Here is a 21,361-nt window from a genome sequence, read left to right as displayed (position 1 = left end):
CATTCCAATGTAGGGCTAACCAGTAGCAGATGTGGACCCTAACGGTCAGCGGCAAAACACAGAGATGCTATTATTAGGCTGTTGCCGGGCAGATTCAGAAGGCCATAAGCAGAAAGGTAGGACAACGCACATGGTCGACACGAGGCAATGTGTGGCAGACAAAATGGCTGCCGTGAATACAAAATGGATGCCATCAAACATCAAGATAACGGCCAAAACTCGATGTCTTTTGCTAACGCTCAACTCAATCGACGTTATAATACAACAGACAACCCTTTTAGCGTTAGCTAAAGACATGTGCTCTTTCTAGGATAATCTGTGCATTCATTTCGTATGTCTATGCACATTATATTGGTTACTTCCTTGTCCACTAATTGTTGCGCTTTTACGGCATTTCGTCTGGATGGTATGCAGGCAGTTATGCACATAGAACATAGCATTGGACCACAATGTATACATATGCAACAGGTGAAAATCAATGCAATTGCAATACACAGGATAGTCAATAGCTTCCAACCCCAAGCAGAAATCAGAGCCCAAAACCATCCCGCAAATGTCCAGGTACCATTCTTCTCATGAATATCAGAAGCTATTTTATGCAATTTAAGAATTGCTTCATAAACGGAAGGCGAATTATCAGGTATATACACGCAACAACTACTTCTGATAACTTTACATGCTCCACCTCTATCTGCTAACATTACATCCAGAACCATACGGTTCTGAAGAGTTACAATTCTAGCAATTTGTAATTCCTCAGTAATATTGCCAAGTGCTACAGCAGTTTCATTGGTGACAGCTTCCACTACTCTAGTTAATCGTCGTATTTTCCTGCTGTTTAAGGCAGCACCTACAAACGGTAACAGGCCTAAATTAAAATCGACATATTGCTGTAGGCTAGTATCTGTCTGCTCAATGTCATCAATTTGAATTGTTCGTTTATATCGATTCATAGAAATATTTTGAAACAGTTTAAAATCTCGGTGGTAAGAAGCAGGTGCAAGAAAAACAGGTGGTAATAGAAAAGATACATAGCAAACACCAGACCACCCTATAGGTAGTCTATGATAACCATGACTTCCAGATACTAAATATGTGTTATGTGAAGCTAGAAATGTACTATCGTTTATTCCATCCATATTTAACACTACAACACATTCGCTGGTCCCCACTGGAATTCGTCCAGTACTTTGCACGCACAAGTTCGCTCTGGTTCGTTTTACAGTAATCACAGATTCATTGTTCGTAGTAGAGTCTCTCGTATGAGTGAAAACATAAGGCGTAGAGGCATTGTCCGGTCGATATTCTTCCCACTCCCAAATAGTTCCATTCGCTTGCGGATAACCATGTTCATCTTGATAACACTCTTTATTCAAGCGAAAGAGAAGTCCACCTACAGTAGGTTTCCTGTTCGAAAAGAGAAGAGTGTACCAAGCTCGACAAGAACCATTATGCGAAAAAGGAAGTGGAAAAAATGGCGTTCCACCTTTCTTCTGATGAGCTGGAAGCATACCACAAATCTAGCAGTTCGTAGTATTTGTGGCATCATGAGTATGATGCAGCATTTGGACGAATGTATTATTCAAGTAAGATTCTCGATGCTTATGCTCATGATAGGGAAGAGTGAAATGCTGATGCTCTTCCGGAATCGGAGTAGTAGGAACCATAAAATAAATTCGAGTAGGGCTCGCTATTTCAATAGACCAGGTTATTACTGCAATAATCATTAGAACAACAAAAATACCTAATACTCACAGTATCTTTTTCTTAGTAGTATTCATAGTCTCAAAAGTCTTCTTCAAACTAAAAAAGAGGAAAAAATAAAAAATAGTCAATGAGCTCTTTACCCTGGGTAGACGTTGGTTTCTTTGCCACAGATCAAGACAGGTGTCACTACACTACGCAGGACTGATCCCCCTCCCTTGTCATATCGGCTCTCCGTTTACTACCCAGAGCGGTTGCTCAACCAGTCTCGCAACAAAAAAAACCCTTTCAAATCTTCCTTTTCAATCTTAAATCATAGTGTGCTGCTCCAGAGGTCGTCTGGTCCGGGAAGAACTCCACAGATCCGTCAGGTGACACAGCAGGGCCTTTCTCCGTATCTAGAATATCTCGATGATCAGTCAAAACAGCAGGTTCCACCAAGGTCGGTGACACTTTGCGGCAATGGATACCATGAATCCAGTTGCGCCTGTTGGTTGTCCGGACTGCCGTCCTCGTTGCCAGGAGGACTTGCTCTGGTCCACGCCACCTCGGCTCCAAGCTGTTCGACCTCTCGAAGGACTTGATCATTACTAGATCACCAGGACGGAGACCATGGCCCTCACCTTGGGATTCATCCGGGAGCGCTTCTCGAACCTGTTGGTGAATAGAAACCAAGCTGTCAGTTAATTGTGCCAAATAGTCATTCATTAAAACACAAGGTACATCATACGCAGATCTTGGCTTCGGAACTCCCCAAATATTCATCGGCCTCCCAAACAGCACCTCGTACGGGGTAAGACCCGTTCGAGAATGTGGCACTGATCTAATGGACAATAGTGCCAACGGCAGCGCATCTGGCCATGTCAACTACGTGGAGGCTTGGATTTTCGCAATCTTGAGCTTGAGAGTGCCATTATACCTTTCCACCAATCCTGCAGATTGTGGATGGAACACAGCATGAAACTTTTGCTTAATGCCTAATCCCTTCAGAACATACTTAATAACTTCCCCAATAAAATGAGGTTCAGTCATCACTCCATAAAAGTCTGCAAACACCGAACCTTGGGAAGAATTCTTTCAGTAGCACCTTAGCAGTAGTAATAGCCGTATTATCTTTCGTGGGGTATGCCTCAATCCATTTACTGAAAGCACAAACCACCACTAGGACATACTTCAAATTATTACACCGCTCAAGTTGAATGTAGTCCATTTGCAAGACTTCAAAAGGTGCAGTCGGTGTAACAAACCCTCCAGATGGAGCTCGTGTCCCCTTTCCAGGATTATATTGTAAGCAAATCAAGCAAGATTGTACTACTCTCTTAGCTGTGTTGGCAATCTCAGGATGCTCCCAGACTTGCGTAAGCCTTTTCGTCATTGCAAGAGCTCCAACATGTGCCACGCCATGTGCGATCTGAACCATAGGTTGCACGAAAGCTATAGGCAGCTTCCATCGATCCATTTGCTTGTTTCTCCAGCAACCTTCATCATCTAACTCTCCTTCTTTAGACCATTGTTCACGTTCTTTGTCAGAAGCTGTCTTCTGTATCTCTCGCACTTCCTGCCTAGCATCGTGCCATCTTTCAGCTTGCGACTTCACCATATACATAGAAGTGGTATTTCTGTGCGTGGAGGTCTCACATGCTATACGATCTGCAAAAGCATTACCTTGACCAATCTTGTCTGTGACTTTCTTGTGTGCACTGCACTTCACTATAGCAATTTTCTTCGGCAATATCAATGCAGTCAGGAGATTGTGCACTAAATCTCCATGCATTATCTGCATTTCATGAGACGTAAGAAAGCCTCTTTCCTTCCAGAGTAGGCCAAAATTGTGCGCTACTCCAAAAGCATAGCGGCTATCTGTGTAGATGTTCACACACAAACCAGCACTGAGCACACACGCTAGTGTCAGTGCTACCAACTCAGCTGCTTGAGCCGATTTCTGTGGTATGCGAGCTGTCTCCACTATCGTCTCAAGTGTGGTGATTGCATATGCGGCTGAGGTCGTACCATCCGGTAATTTCAAACAAGACCCATCAACCCACAATTCACCATCTACATCTGAAAGGGGCATATCCTGTAAATCAATGCGACCCTTTGTCTGTTCCTCAGTCAGAAAAATACAATTGTGCGTTTCTTGTGACTGAGGCTGAGTCACCGGATATGGCAACAAAGTAGCTGGGTTCAAAGTTGCACATCTCTTTAATGTAATGTGGGGGGCTAACAGTGTCATATCCTGTAAGACGAGCGCTAGTCAAGTGCTGCGTCTTTGTCTGATTCAAAAGGGCATCAACAGCATGTGGTACTAACACTAACAACTTGTGTGACAAAACTATTCCCTCACTCTGTCGAATAGACACCGCTGTTGCTGCAACCGAATGAAAGCATCCAGGCAATGCTCTAGCAACAGGGTCAAGAACTGCAGAGAAATATGCACACGGGCGCTGCTTATCGCCGTGTAACTGGACCAACACTGACAATGCACATCCATCTTTCTCGTGCACATAAAGTGTGAAAATCTTCATGTAATCTGGTGTGCCTAACACTGGTGCTGAACAAAGAGCTTGTCGTAACTGTCGAAAAGCATTTTCACATTCATCTGTCCATGGGAGGGATACAGGGGTATCTTTCGTCAAAAGTGCTAACAAAGGCTTAACAATGTGTGAAAATCCCAAAATCCACTGTCTACAAAAAGAAGTGAGACCCAAAAATGCACATACTCCTTTCTGTGTGGTAGGAACTGGCGTATCTAATATGGCTTGTATACGATCTGATGTCAATGCACGTCCCTCCTTAGACAAAAGGTGACCTAAGTAGGTCACCTGTGGTCTACAATATTGCAGTTTCTTTCGAGAGACCTTATGATGATGTAAAGCAAGAAAGGAAAGCAAAGACAAAGTACATTTTTCACACTGCTCTGGGGTGTCAGCTGCCAACAAGATGTCGTCGACATATTGTATGAGAGCAACACCTTCGGTCAATACAAAAGAATCAAGTTCCCTTTTCAATGCTTCGCTGTAAATACTCGGACTTTCAGTGTAACCTTGGGGAACTCTACAGAATCGATACGATCGATTATTCAAAGTGAAACCAAACAAATATCGGCTATCAGAATGAATAGGGATCGAAAAGGAAGCATTTTTCAAATCAATTACAGTAAACGTGGTGGCAGTCGGAGGGACTAAAGTAAGAAGTGTTGTAATGTCTGAAACCACAGGGTATTGTGGTATCACTATCTTATTCACCTCCCTCAAATCAATAATGAACCTGTGAATTCATGTATCTGAATCTTTCTTCAAAATCGGAAGAATCGGGCTTTTGCAAACATTGTATGGGACCTCTTCAACAACCCCAACTTGTATCAAATCATGTACAATTCGTATGAGTGCTTCCTCTCCCTCCTGTGAAATGCGATATTGTGGCAAACGAGGTAACACAGCTCCCTCCTTGAGACTAATCTGGATCGGAGGGATAACCATCCGACTCACATCAGTGTCTGAGGTAGCCCATAAGGATGTAGGGAGTGAAGCTAATGCAGCATCTTCTTTAAGCAAACAAATTCTACCAGATTCAATGTAATTATCATTTAGGATGACACGTACCCCTTCAGGAAAACATCGTATCGTAGCTCTAAAATGTTTTAACATATCAAGGCCAAAGATATTATCTGGAGTTTTCGGGGAAAGCAAAAACGGGCATGGAGCATCAAATTTATCAACAGAAAATAAAAGTGGCTGGGACAATGGGCTAAGGGAAGGTGTTCCATCGAAACCTATCGAAGTAATAGTTGTGCCAGACAGGGGAGCCCTCGGAACCAATTGTTTAGACAAAGCGCTATGTGTAGCTCCTGTATCGACGAGAAACCGATCAGTAGAGCCCAAAACATGTGCTGTAACATAGGGACCCGTCTGATCTACTGGAACTTCAACTGATTACTTACCCCATCATAGGCAATCCTATGCATGAGCCGAATCGTACGAACCAGAAGGGGCATAATCAGATACTTGACATTGATTTCGTTTATCAAATGTATTCTGTCTTTGTTGTGGACGCAAATTCATATCTGATCTGGATTGATCGTTCGTATTACCGCGAGGCGTCGAGAAACCTGAACCAGGCCCACCTTGGCCCCGCTCCCGAGCTTCTCGTTGAGCTTGAAGCACCGGGCAGTCTCGCGCCCAATGGCCGTACTGTTTGCAATATACACATTGATTCGGAGCTATGTTTGAACGGCCAGAAGAAGTATTGGAAGATGTTCAGCCACCTCTACCATAATTTCTGTCAGGGCCCCTATCGTAGCCTCTAGAAGGCGAACCATACACCTGGGCCAACATAACTTTCGTTTTTAACTCTTTCGACTTCTTGTCCTCCGTCCCCTTCGCCTCCGCCTCCTGGCGCTCATAATACTGAGCCATCGTCAACACAGAGGCCGGAGAAGACGTAGTCCAAGAGCTTTCACTAGCTTTTAATCGACCCGCTATACTAGGTAACAAATTTGAAACATATTTATCTACAAACAAATGTCTGCCGGTATCGTCAGTGAGAGACTGACCGCTAAAATCATGGAAGGCTTCCTCAAAGCGACTAAAGAAATCAGAAACCGATTCATCTGCTTTTTGTTTACAGGATGCTAAAACAGTCCAATCAATATTTTTAGGGGGGATAACCGATTTCAGTTTAGTTAAAATGGCTGCAGGAAGATCTAATATCAACTTATGCGGTTTTTGGGCGGGCTCTCTATCCGCATCTATGCGCTCTATTTCCTTCCACTCTGTGCCAAAAACAACGCGATCATCAATTTTACGAATGGTCCTCCACATATCTGGAGGTAAAATAAGACCGAAAAACAAATCTATATCACATAAAGTCATAACACAAGAAATTAAAGCACCCTCGACCTGTTCATAAAAGGCAGCTGGATTTTTACGAGGGTCAGATAACGCATTTTTAAGTGCCATTACATCTGCTCTATTCCAAGGAGTATAAACCCAATTATAAATGAAATAGCCCTTTGCATTGGCAGAATGTTTATCATCATTATCACCCGTTCCTTTAGGAGGAACATACAAAGGCGCGGCTTCTCGCATGGGTTTCATGACAACTGGTATCATCTTATCTGTCACGTAGATAGGACGTTGTGCCACTCCGGACGAATTAGTCTGTGGAACGGCGTCCGCAGCCTTTTTCTGCTCCCTCAGCTGTTTCGCCTCGTCTCGTATTTTAACCAGCCGTCTAACGATATCGGGTGCCTGGGAAAAAACAAGAAGACCATCACGTATTTGTTTATGATCAGTTGCAATATCAACAGGTTCTAAAACATCAGAATATTTCCGAAACATTTCAATGACTTCATCGGCAAATGATGCAGTGAAATACATCTGCTCTTTTTCTGACCAATTCTGTATAGTAGCTACAAGATCGGTAGCTGAATGTGTGCTACGCAGTGCTTTACGGGCAGTCTGTCTGATTTCAGCCGATCGTTCTGCAGGCAGCAAAGATCGGGAATCCCGCGTTTTCTGTCGTTCCGTGTCAGAATCCTCGTCATCCCCGGACAGAGCAGACGGAACGATATACGGAGGTGGAGGTCGATCTAATAACAAAAAATCATCTTGTGGTTTATTAAGGACAGGATAGAGAGGCTGCCGGACAGGATATTGGCCAGATATCTGTAACCTTTGTTCTTCGTCCTCTCGTTCCTGCATTTCTTTCGTTTCTTTCTTTCGTAACTCTAGCGCTTTCTCATACACAGTCTTTCGCTGTTCTTTCTCAATCAACGCTTTCTCACGTTTCTCCTGCTGACGTACTTCTTTCTCCCACATTCGCAAACACTCAAACATATCACGTCTAGACTTCCGCTCAAACAAACATAGCTCCACATATTCAACCTTTTGCGCATCAAACGACCCATACAATGGCCAACGTAACTCAGGATCCTTTTTGGTGTACTTGTGCCACAATGTGCTGTACATTATGGCAGAAGGACCAAACTTCACATACATATCTCGATTAGGAGTCCCCTTGGGGGGAGCCGGCTGTGATTCCTCAAATCGTAAACTGGCGCCACCAAACAAGCAGCACATCTTTCGAAGTGCGAGGCAAACAGGCATGCTTCAAAAATAGTGCAAGATATACACTACCATAGGTGCAGAGCGATTAAGGTACTTTCTTAGTATGATGCGCTATACATAGGAAAGGCGGAGAAAAGCTCTGTGCATCGCTTGCCTATATGAATTGCAATCCATATATTGCTTAAACATAGGACCCAAACAAAACCAAAGTAGACAAGTCTATCCAAATACAAAGTGCTCGGGCAAGCGTTCCTAAAACTGCCTTACCAATACGGGAGCCTCAAAATGCCAAAACCTACAACAAGCGGCAAGTGCCGCAAAGCGACTCTTAGCAATCGTAGGCTGTACAGGTTCCAACTGCCAAGTTCTAAATTCGACCAAACGGTCACTGCACGGCAGACCCACAGAAGAGATCGCAGTCGAGGACCGGCGCCACCTGGATGGTCGGATCGGAAAGTAAGGAAGTGAAGGACTGGACTATTTAAGGCCCAGCGGTGCCAGGGGACAACACCTGAAACCTTCGTGGGTTACCTGGTCTGGCGCACGAATGACAGAGACACGGGAGACTTCCTTCGGCGTCAAAGTTCAGCGTTTATTACTGCAGGGATACAGAAATCGCAAGAAGTACAACAACGTGTAGGTTCTGAGAGTCTGCTTCAAATTGCAAATGTGGATCGCTCCTTTTATACACATTTTCGTCATTGCACAACATACGAACAAAAGGTTACAACTCAGTTCCCACAATAAACTTCAAAAGGATTTCTTGAAACCCAGAACATAATTACAGTAACATTGCCGGTTCCCAACTGTAAAAGCACATCTTCTCACCGTTAGGCACATTCCACTCTAGTTGTAAACGAATGAAAGAAAGAGACAAGAACAGCTGCAAGGAAGACAGACAACAGTAGAGAAAAGAGTGTGAGGGTAATATCGGAAACATGATCACAGGATCAAAGGATTCGATCCTAGCACATGCACGGCTGAAACAATAGACCGGCACGGCAAGATTACCCTCAAGCGAAGCCATCTGCCTTTGCAGAGTCATCCCCCTCGCCATAAAAGGACGCACAAAAGGAATATGCATCTTCCGTAAAGCTTGGGAACTAAGGGTCATGACGCGGACAGTTGCCTGTTCGCTGACTATGTGAGGGCAAGAAACAAAATGGATGCCGTATCTAAAATGGAACCCGAGGGTTCAGATGAAGAAACGCGTAAATAAGGCGAACCCTTCCAAGTAGTGTAGCGAAAACGCGTACACTTACTAAACTCGTCATTTACGGTTCATAGATACCAAACTTGCCCATATTCGATCATGCCCAAAACATCATAACGATTCTCACGGAACCTCAGACGCTCCTTTTGCCCTCATGTAGGCAAGCACTAGTCGAAATCAGAATCGATTTCAATATTCATCAGATCATTCAGGTGTTGCTGGAACATTATCCTATCCATCAATGCCTCTTTGGTAACAGATGGCCTTCTTATACACGTAGTAGCACAAAGGCCACATAAGGCAGGACCACACTGCACGCAAAGACAACACGTGAACAGAAACGTCACAACAATCCCTATAATCATCAGAATCTTCCAACCCCAGGTCGACATCAGGCCCCAAAACCATCCTAGAAGCGTCCAATCTCCCTCGTCCACGTGTATGGACTCCGAGATTTTATGAAACTTTGAGATGGCTTGATAGACAGTTGGAGCATTATCAGGTATAAAAATGCAACAACTCGAATGGATGACCTTACACACACCACCTCTATCTGCTAGTACAACGTCTAGAACCATACGGTTCTGTAGCGTCATAAGTCTATCCGCTTGAAGCTCTTCTGTCAGGTTACCAAGGGCGCTTGCAGTGATATTAGCAGTCGATTCTACCACACGAGTCAGCTGTCTCAAGTTCCTACTATTAACCATAGGACCCCAAAACGGTAGGAAACCCTTAAAGAAGTCTCCTGCCTCTTGACCAGCAGTATCCTCTCTACTAATAACGCCTCTCACAACTCTAGTCTTGTGATAGTCTGAGGCAACGGTGAAAGTCGGTGGTAGAAGATTCGCGATATAACAGGTGCCTGAGAAATCACGAGGCAACCATGTATAAGCACGATCGTAACACACAAAATAAGTACTCTTGGCAGTCAGAAAGACAGGGGAAGAGAGCATCGGTAAGACATACATCTCAGTACAAGCACTCTTCCCAAACTGAGCTCTCGGATTTTGACCAAGACCTTGCAGACAGAAGTGACCAAGGTGAGGTACGATCCAAATCGGAGACGAGCTCTTAAGCTGTCTATCACCCACTGATATACTATACTCAATCTCACTCAGATCCTTATATGCTCGCACCTCCTCCTCTGGGATAAGCGATGCATCAAAAATGTCTCTATCTAAATCAGCAATAGCTATCGCCAAAGACTTGTGGTACGGGCCAGGACCAAGGTTTACTGAGCGTGGTTCTCGATGGGGGTAGGAATCTAGTGCACTACGGAACATAGTTTGGAATGCCCGAGCCGACCCTTGGGAGCTATAAGGAAGAACCAAATACGGAATACCCTTATCCATGGTATGTGGCATTAACCCACACACCCAACAGTTGGTAGTATTCATCACCAACTGATGCTGATGCAGGAGTTGAACAAAGGAATTATTCATAAATTCCGCACGTCTGACTTGTTCATGTTGAGGCAGAAGATGAAAGGAATGTGGAGAAATAGTGGAGGCAAAATTCAAATCATGTGAAGGAGGAGTAGGCAAAATGGAAGGCAATAATAATTGAATCCCAAAATACGCTCCACCCACCAGTAGCATAGAAACAGTTAGGAACAACATAAAAATCTGAAACAAAAAACATTTTGTGCGAAACACCTTATGCAATTTAGATCTTTGCGCCGACATTTCCTCTCTTTTCGACAGCATAGTAAATTCCATCCTCTAAAAACCGTCCGTGACGTTCTTGACGCACTTCGTTCTGAGTAGCGATTATCAATTCCCAGGAGTTCCCAGAAATCGACAAAAGAAATCGACCTAATGTCAAAAACCTGCTAAACAGAAGGAAGTACCCGCACGGCCCTACGGCCAACCCAGATGATAGGTTTTAAATGAATTGAGCATTCAATTTAATATAAGTCTCTCAGCTGCACGAAAAGAAAAGGGTACACACAATATAAAATGTCCACAATATTCAAGGCAACAGTAAGGGGTACTGTAAATTCGAAAGGAAAAAAAAAAAACAGAACTTTATTAGTCTTTATCGCGCGGTCGAAGAAAATAACGACATCTTCCAGGTCGAGTCTGCTCTTCAAACAACGGTTCAGATGGCAAAGCAGTGTTCGATTGTTCAGGTAACAGTTTGGGACTTGAACTCTCCAGTGCTGATGATGAAGACAAAGTTTCAGATGGTTTAACAGGAATGTCTGATTGAACTAAATCGTTCTCTACAAGCTGAGCATCACTGAATGGTACATAGGACAAAGGGGTTTCGGTCTCAGTCGAGGCGACTCCTTTCTTTATCCACGTATCTGCTGGCAAAGGAAGCGGAACCTTCTTTGTGTGGCTCGCATGTACCCAATGCTTCCTGCCTACCAGCCGAACTGCAGTCCTCGTCGCCAATAACACCTGGTGGGGTCCCACGAACCTTGGCTCGAGATTGCGTTTTCGTCCAAAGTTCCGGGTGACAACCCAATCACCAGGTTGTAACCGATGACCAGGACCCTCTGTTTGTGCCGGTAGAGCCTCAAAGACCTGTTGATGAATCAAACTCAATTTAGCAGTCAGATCATAAAGATAATCAATCAACATTGGATATTCAAGTCTGTCAAACTCCTTAGGCCGCGGAACTCCCCAAATGTTCGCAGGACGGCCAAACACAATCTCATATGGGCTAAGCCCTACTCGAGAGTGTACAGTCGCACTGGTCGATAAGAGAGCTAGGGGCAAAGCATCAGGCCACGATAAACCAGTCGTTGCCTGAATTTTGGCAAGTTTCAGTTTCAGAGTGCCATTGTATCCTTCCGCCAAACCTGCTGACTAAGGATGATTAGCACTGTGGAACTTTTGACGGATACCAAGGCCACTACATACATTCTTCATCACACTTCCCACAAACTCACTTCCGTTATCTGACCATACAATCCGAGGCATGCCATACCTGGGGAAATATTCTTTGAGCAAAACCTTTGCTGTGGACAGGGCAGTATTATCCTTAAGGGGGTAAGCCTCAATCCATCTGGAGAACGCACACACTACAACCAAGACGTACTTCAAGTTATTGCATCTCTCCATATGGATGAAGTCCAACTGAATAATTTCAAAGGGACATGTAGGAGGAGCAAAGTGACCAGGTGGAGTGGGGGTGCCCTTACCAGGATTATACATCAAACATATCATGCAATTCTTAACCACTCTCTCTGCACACTTAGTAATCCCATCATTTTTCCATACAGGAGACAACAACTTACATATACCTTTCGCGCTAATGTGTGATGTGCCGTGAGCCATAGTAACAACAGCAAGCACATATGCGTCCGGCAACATCCATCTCTGTTTCTCTGACAAATCAACCCAACATCCATTCTCGTCTAACTTCCCAGTGCTTTCTTTCCACTGAGTCTTTTCCGTCTCAGTGGCCTCATTCTGTATCTCCTTCACACTTTCAACTGTGTCCTCACACATACCAGTCTCCGTCGGCCATCTTACTGAACTTGTAACATACATTCGGTTTGTCAGATTTCTGGCTGTTTCTTTAGCAGTCTCATCCGCAAACGCATTACCACGACCAACATCATCTGTCACTTTCCGATGCGCACTGCATTTAATTATTGCCACCTGCTTAGGCAATATGAGTGCATCTAAAAGGTCATTCACAAGCTGTCCATGCTGAATCTTCGTGCCATGCGACGTAAAGAATCCTCTTTCTCTCCATAATCGATCAAAACTATGCGCTACGCCAAATGCATACTGACTATCGGTAAACACATTCACCCGCTTGCCTCTAGACAACACGCACGCTCTTGTTAATGCTATCAATTCAGCCGCCTGGGCCGAATTCTGACTCAATCTCGCAGTTTCCACAACCGTACTCAACGTCACCACAGCATACGCAGTCGTCACTTCACCATTCGGCAACTTAAAGCATGAACCATCAACGTACAAAGTACCATCGGGATCTACCAATGGAGTGTTTTTCAGGTCAATACGACCTTTCGTCTCTTCTTCAGTTCTTAAGTAGCAATCATGTGGTGCTACATCACCTGATTCCATGCTGACCGGCAACAATGTTGCTGGGTTCAACACATTACAACGTTTTATTCGTATATGACTTGCCAAAAGTGTCAACTCATAACCCGACAATCTTGCGCTTGTCAGGTGTTGAGTTTTTGTTCGATTCAAAAGAGTGTCAACTGCATGCGGGACCATCACCGTGAGCATATTATCCATGACCAGACCTGCGGACTGTCGAATAGACACCGCAGCTGCCGCTGTTGCTCTTAAACAACTTGGCAATGCTCTAGCCACTGGGTCTAAGGTCGAGGAAAAATATGCACATGGACGTTGTTTGTCGCCAAATTGTTGCGTCAGGACACTCAACGCACAACCATCCCTCTCGTGAACGTATAATGTAAATGGCTTACTGTAATCAGGAGTGCCTAACACAGGAGCCGAACACAACGCATCACGTAATTCAGAAAAACCTTTCTGACACTCTTCAGTCCAAGGCAAAGGAGTCGGAACATCCTTGCACGTAAGAGCTAACAATGGTTTCGCCAATAATGAAAAATTCGGAATCCATTGTCTGCAGTATGATGTAATACCTAGAAAGGCACGTACATCTCTCTGAGTTTTTGGCACAGTCATTCGAGCAATCGCTGCTATTCTTTCTGGGGTCAATCTTCTCCCTTCTTTTGACAATAAGTGACCTAAGTAGGTTACTTCTTGACAACAATATTGCAGCTTAGAAGGTGACACCTTGTGATGTAAGTCACATAAATGCTGCAACAACGATACCGTAGCAGTTCTACAAATATCCTCGGTATCGGCTGCCACCAACAGATTATCAACGTATTGAATCAAAGCCGCACCCGTCGGCAACACAAACGCATCAAGCTGACTTTTAAGGGCTTGACTGTAAATCGACGGACTCTCACAGTAGCCTTGAGGTGCGCGTTTAAATCTAAAACTTCGACCTCCTAATGAAAATCCGAATAGATCTCTGCTTTCCTCAGCGATCGGAATACTAAAGAAAGGATTCTTTAGATCGATCACCGTGAACCAGGAGGCAGAAGCTGGAATCAGGGTCAACAAGGTCGTGATATCAGGCACCACAGGAAACTGCGGAATCACGATTTTATTCACCTCTCTCAAATCAATTACAAAACGATACACAGGAGGTTTAGATGGATCGGTTTGTTTCAAAATGGGTAACACAGGACTATTACACACATTTCCCCGAGTTTCTTCAATGACATCCTTTTTGATCAGATCATAAATGATCGCTAATAGCGCTCGCTCACCATCAAGAGAAATACGATACTGAGGTATACGTGGTAACCGCACATTTGTTTTCAAGTGAACCACATAAGGTGGGATGTCCAATAGGCCCACATCATTGGGACCCGTGGCCCATAAAGACGCAGGAAGGGAACTCAATTCCGGTGGGAACTTATAGACTGATAAGTACATAGGAGATATTACTCTCTGACCCAATGTAAGCTCCACTCCCGCAGGAGAGCAGTACAAAGTCGCATATAACCGTTTCAACAAATCCAGACCCAAAAGATTCTCACCACAACCAGTAGATAAAATCAATGGGCCTCTAGCTCACGAGGACCAATCGTAAGGGGCAAAGGGCTAGAGACAGGATTGCGAACAGGGGCGCCGGAGAATCCAATGGAAACATTTGTTAAGCCGGACAAAGGTGCGCCAGGGAGTTTTGAATGCATGATGGAACTTTTTGCTGCACCAGTGTCCAACAGAAAAGGCTCAACTACGCCAGACGTGGCAACTGCGACGTAAGGCCCTCTCTGATCCACCGGAACTGACACTACTCCCTCTCTTTGTCGGTGGCTGTCCTAGTAACGGTCGTCTGTAACAGTCTCATGTCCTACGTAATAATCGTCCGCATGGTACTGTGCAGATCTAACAGACCCCGCATTTCGCTGGTCAAAACAATTATTCGCATCCGATGAAGCATGAGAGCGCTCATTCTGATTTTGAGGGGTACCACGACCCCTACCTCGTGATGGCTGTTGGGGACCACCACGTCCCCCTCGAGCCGAAACATCATTATATCGATCACGTAAAGCAGGGCAATTGAATTTTATATGGCCTTCAGCTCTACAATATGCACACTGATTGTACCCAAGCATAGATCTAAATGAAGAGGAGTCAGAGCGTGACTGCATCCTAGAAGACTGTGATTGTGGTCGATACTGCTGTTGCGAATCATTTTGATTCGAACGCGGAGGATACGCTTGCTGCAACAAAACCTTTGTTTTAAGCTCCTTCGTTTTCTTATCTGAACGATCACTTTCTTCTTTCTCCCTATTCTCGTAATATTGAGCCGTCGCTAATATTTGAGCAGTGGTTGAAACAGCCCATGCACTTTCTGAATTTTTCAATTTGTTGCTCAATTCAGGCAACAAATTTAACACGAACTTATCAACAAATAACCGCTGACCTCCCTCAGTACTCATATCCTGACCACTATGATCAACAAACGCTTCCTCAAATCTAGTAAAGAAATCCGAGACACTCTCGTCCTTCTTTTGCTTGCATGCCGACAGTTTGTCCCAATTTACCCTCATCGCTGGCATAAGAGTTTTCATGAGCGTAATGATCTTTTGAGGTAAATCCACAATTAACTGTTCGGGCTTAGCCCCACCAATTTGTCGTCGATCAGCTGCTACAAGTGTGGCCCAGTCACCACCTAACTCAACTAAATGATTCTCTTGGCGGATTTTCGCCCAAATCGGTTGCGGTACGACATTACCAAATAGCATGTCAATGTCAGCAAGGTTCATAATAGAAGCATCCACCAATTGTGATAACTCCTTATAATAACCTGCCGGATTTTTGCGCGGATCAGGCAAAGATTGCTTCACCTGCAAAACATCCGATCGCTTCCATGGGAGGTGTATCCAAACTCTTTGAAAGTATGGCGGAACCGCAGGATTAGCAGTGGGATCACCTGGCATCCATACAGGCGGAACCTCTCTCATAGGATACTGACCAGAGGTTGCTTTCTGAGTATCGGGATCATTATCAAACAACACTTGAGAAGGCACTACGGACCTAAAGGCCAACAATCGCTCTAATGCACGTCGTACATCTTCACCTACAATCATACCGTTCATAAATTGACTCCGAAGTTCAGTTATGTCGGGCGGTACATTATCTAACTCATCATTATCCCACTCTTCTTTCAAGGAGTTGCACATTTCTTCAAACACGAATCTCTGCGTGGGCTTATTAAACTGGGAAAATGTATCGAAAACCACGCGCGAAGGGTATCTAGCAGGATATCTAATCCACCTACGCGCCATAGTTACTAGTGTCTCACTCTCCCTTCCACCAGGGATTTGACTTCGTCTCTGAGGAGTTTCAAAGACAGCGGATCGAGATACTGATCCGGAAAGCGGAGAATAGAGGGTAGCAACAGAGTTAGGGATACGATTTCGAACAGAAGGAGAAGAGGAAAAGAGAACAGGAGCAACAACATTAGAAGCGACCGTAGAGATAGTGGGGGTAGCTAAGATAGTTGGAATAGCAGAAACAATAGGCTGAGAAGGTACAGTCGAAGGAGCAGGAGGAAGAGGAGCAGGTACAGGGACAAGAACAGGACCAACAACAGGCTGACCAGCAGCCGCCATAACAGGAGGAACTATAGGAGGAACTACAGGAGGAACTACAGGAGCCGTAGCACCCGGTGCGTAAGGAGGTGGTGATTTCATCAAATACGCTAACAAAGGATCCTCCTTCGTGTCTTCTTCCTTTTTATCAGGACTTGACGGTAAAACCGGATAACATTTATCCACCTTCATGTGGTGCAATCTAATAGAAGTTTCATTCTCTTTATCGGCTCTATCTCGTTCGCATTGTTCGGCACGTTGCATCATCGTAACGATACCTTCTCTTTTATTTTTCTTGAACTGTCTGATTTACTTTTGCTTGGCCTCTTTGCGCCATAACCGAAGGGAATCAAACATAGCTGGCCTAGCTTTCTTTTTAAACAATTTTATTTCGAGATTATCTAAAATCTCAGTTTCAAAACTGCCATGTGGTGGCCAACTAAGGGCACCGTCCTTCCTCGTGTAACGAAGCCAACAGTCATTATACACAATAGGGCCCACACCATGTCGACTATAGAGCTCATATATCGGAGTTCCAACTGGAGGTAACCCACTATGGCTAGGCATCGTGCACACTATCCTAGTATCAAACTTCAAGGGTTACCGAAGTACAAAATCTTCGAAAAAATATAAAACCCTTGGTTTTTGGCAATTGCAACTGTCAAATAACAACTAAGAACCAACAACTAAGAACCACAAATGCAATGGAACCATGCAAACAACTAAGTTTCAACAACAACCAAGGACACTGGGAGCGACCCACAAATACTTAACTGAGAGCACAATGGCGTCACCAGGAAGGCCCGTCTATCGTCTCGCCGTACGAAAGGACTACGCCAGGCGCCGAAAACAGGTCGACAGTCAGGGCATCGGTCCGTCGCAGCCGTCAGGAGGCGGGAAGCTTCGCAGGAAAAAATCTTCGGGCCACTTATTTCGACAACAAGATCGATGAAGCGGGGTGCACCTTCCCTCGGAGATTTCACACGAAGTTCCTCACAATCGTCAGGCTTTGGACCGGTACCGCTGATGTCGCCCCATGTTGGGCGCCAACTGAAGGACTGGACTATTTAAGGCCCAGCGGTGCCAGGGGACAACACCTGAAACCTTCGTGGGTTACCTGTTCTGGCGCACAAATGACAGAGACACGGGAGACTTCCTTCGGCGTCAAAGTTCAGCGTTTATTACTGCAGGGATACAGAAATCGCAAGAAGTACAACAACGTGTAGGTTCTGAGAGTCTGCTTCAAATTGCAAATGTGGATCGCTCCTTTTATACACATTTTCGTCATTGCACAACATACGAACAAAAGGTTACAACTCAGTTCCCACAATAAACTTCAAAGGACTTCTTGAAACCCGGAACATAATTACAGTAACATTGCCGGTTCCCAACTGTAAAAGCACATCTTCTCACCGTTAGGCACATTCCACTCTAGTTGTAAACGAACGAAAGAAAGAGACAAGAACAGCTGCAAGGAAGACAGACAACAGTAGAGAAAAGAGTGTGAGGGTAATATCGGAAATATGATCACAGGATCAAAGGATTCGATCCTAGCACATGCACGGCTGAAACAATAGACCGGCACGGCAAGATTACCCTCAAGCGAAGCCATCTGCCTTTGCAGAGTCATCCCCCTCGCCATAAAAGGACGCACAAAAGGAATATGCATCTTCCGTAAAGCTTGGGAACTAAGGGTCATGACGCGGACAGTTGCCTGTTCGCTGACTATGTGAGGGCAAGAAACAAAATGGATGCCGTATCTAAAATGGAACCCGAGGGTTCAGATGAAGAAACGCGTAAATAAGGCGAACCCTTCCAAGTAGTGTAGCATTTACGGTTCATAGATACCAAACTTGCCCATATTCGATCATGCCCAAAACATCATAACGATTCTCACGGAACCTCAGAAGGAACACCTCGGATACCAAGACACGGGTCTTATCTGGTAGCGATCGCGACCTCAGCGAAGTTCCGAACCTTCGTCACGACCAATCCTTCGAGCATCCGAGTCGTCGATGAGCCCCACGTGTCGGGCGCCAATTTGTCGTGCAGGCCTCAGCCTGGCCCGCTAGTGCAAGGGGTTCGCCCTTCTGCGCACGAAGTCCTCAGACCCAAAGGAAAAAGTTGGCACGGAAACTTGAACTGCAAAACATAGAATTTATTACACCTCATGAGGTGGTGCTAAAGTTCAGACAGTACCCTTCGGCACTATGAGAAGTAGCACAAAGGGCTATCGGACACATGGTTTATTTCTACCCACACAGGGGCTCAAGAGAAGGCAGTACAAAGCACAAAAGCACATTTTATGTCCATACAAGGCAAATATCGAGAAGCACAATCGATCAGTGGGAGGAGTTAACAGTCTTGGGGTCTCGGCTAACACATTCCAATCTAGGGCTAACCAGTAGCAGATGTGGACCCTAACGGTCAGCGGCAAAACACAGAGATGCTAATATTAGGCTGTTGCCGGGCAGATTCAGAAGGCCATAAGCAGAAAGGTAGGACAACGCACATGGTCGACACGAGGCAATGTGTGGCAGACAAAATGGCTGCCATGAATACAAAATGGATGCCATCAAACGTCAAGATAACGGCCAAAACTCGATGTCTTTTGCTAACGCTCAACTCAATCGACGTTATAATACAACAGCCTGATCAACCTTCTTTGTTCAAGTCCCCTATTGTAACTCGTTTTCTGAAAGGCATCACACACATGTTTCCACCTTTTCCGTTTGTGATGCCTCAGTGGGACTTGAACCTGGTTCTTATATATCTGATGTGTGCTCCCTTTGAGCCACTTCACAACTGTCCTCTCCGCCTTCTTACTCAGAAGACTGCTTTCCTGGTTGCCATCACCTCTGCCAGGAGAGTGAGTGAGCTCCAGGCTCTTTCTTTCAATCCTCCTTTCCTTTCTGTCCATTCGTATAAAGTTTTGTTGCGGACAATACCCTCTTTCGTGCCCAAGGTTGTCACGGCCTTCCACATCGGGCAGTCTATCACCTTGCCCACCTTCTTTCCGCCTCCGCATCCCTCAAAGGAGGGCTCCACCGTCTGGACCAAAAAAGTGCGCTCTCATTCTATGTGGATGGCACACGCCAGTTCCGGGTGGATGACCAACTCTTTGTTGATTACGTGGGCGCTAAAAAGGGAAGGGCGGTACACAAGCGGAACATCTCTCGTTGGGTCATCTTGTGTTTCAAGCCTTGTTACTCCTTGGTGAAGAAGGAGCCTCCTGTTGGGCTGAGGGCCCATTCCACTTGGGCCACGGTGGCTACAACTGCCCTGGGTCGGGGAGTCCCCTTGCAGGACATTTGTCAGGCAGGTATGTGGGCCTCGCTGCACACGTTTGCAAGACACTACTGCCTGGACAGCCAAGTCCGGAGGGATGGCTTCTTTGGCCGTTCCGTCCTCCAGGACTTTCTGGTGTGATTATTGGTTCGCAGACCCATCACCGGGGTTGGTATTCCTTGGGTATCTATTCCAAGGTAAGGAATCTAATACTAACTACTGATTCTTACAGATATATCGTTACCGAAGGTAAGTAACTTGTTCATACTGTCAAGTATATCTGCTGTAGGAGAATCTATGATGGGTCTTTGCCGTGATGACAGGGTTTCACATGTACGCCAACCATGCCACTTGTGAAAATGAACCGCTCATCTGTGTGATGGCATCATAGACCATTTTTCCCCAAACATACATTTCTGCAGTCTGATGATGTCCATGTACTAGTTTTAGAAAATTCACACCTCAATCACAATATGTCAGATCTGTGCAAATGATGGCACATGTGATGTGGGTGTGTGCATTGCTGTCGGCTGTCTGGATGGGCAGACAACCTCCTAATGCAGCTCACGTGACGTGTGTCACTGACGTGATACATTGTCCTGCTCAGTCAGACGAGTCTATTAACTGGGCACTTTTGAGTTCAGTCTTGAACACTAGTTATGAATATATAGTCTCGGTAAACAATCTAAGCTATATCAATGAAAATCTAATTGTGTATGTGGATGTGTATGTGGATGTGGTTTAATTCATTTTGTTACAAATATTGATAGCAAACAACTTGAACCATGCGTTTGTATGTTATTGAATTCATCTTGTTGCAAGAATTGAAGGTAGAAATTATTTGAAGCAATTCTACTGAAATAATTGTACCCAATGTAATCTTACATGTATGCAGTTCTATGTTTAAACATAATTGTTATACTTGTTCTGAATATGTTAAATTTGGAAAATACTCGTAAGTCACTATGGTGATAGAAATGGACTTAATGCAACCCTACATTTACGCAATTCCATGCCTATATGTTAAACTCACATTGAATATGCTAAATTTGTAATACATCTCGATTTAATTTGAGGGTAACCACATTGTGCAACTACTGTCATTGACTTCAAGGTGGGTCCATAAACGTGCATTCTCACAAGTGGTTAAAAGGTCGTAATCTTTCTGAAATCCCGAATACTTCGTAGTCTTAGTTGACACAGTAGACAGCATACTATTTGGCTCACTGTATTATACACACAGAGAGTGAGATCCGTGGTGTTTAACGCTCAAGCCACTCTGAAATACTAAGCCGGAATAGTGGGACATTGGGGTAGAATGTAAACAACGACCGGGTTGTCATAGAAATCGCGTTGTACCGGTGACGCATCGGCGCACTTACGTCATGACGTCCCAACGCCAGATTGTTTAAAAAATCCGATTCCGGCGTTGTTGGTAAGCTGTATTTTTGC

The sequence above is a fragment of the Lissotriton helveticus genome, chromosome 4_1 (genome assembly GCF_964261635.1).
Source record: "Lissotriton helveticus chromosome 4_1, aLisHel1.1, whole genome shotgun sequence".
In the NCBI taxonomy this organism is placed as follows: domain Eukaryota; kingdom Metazoa; phylum Chordata; class Amphibia; order Caudata; family Salamandridae; genus Lissotriton; species Lissotriton helveticus.
The sequence above is the reverse complement of the archived record's forward strand: the minus strand, read 5'-3'. Positions refer to the sequence as shown.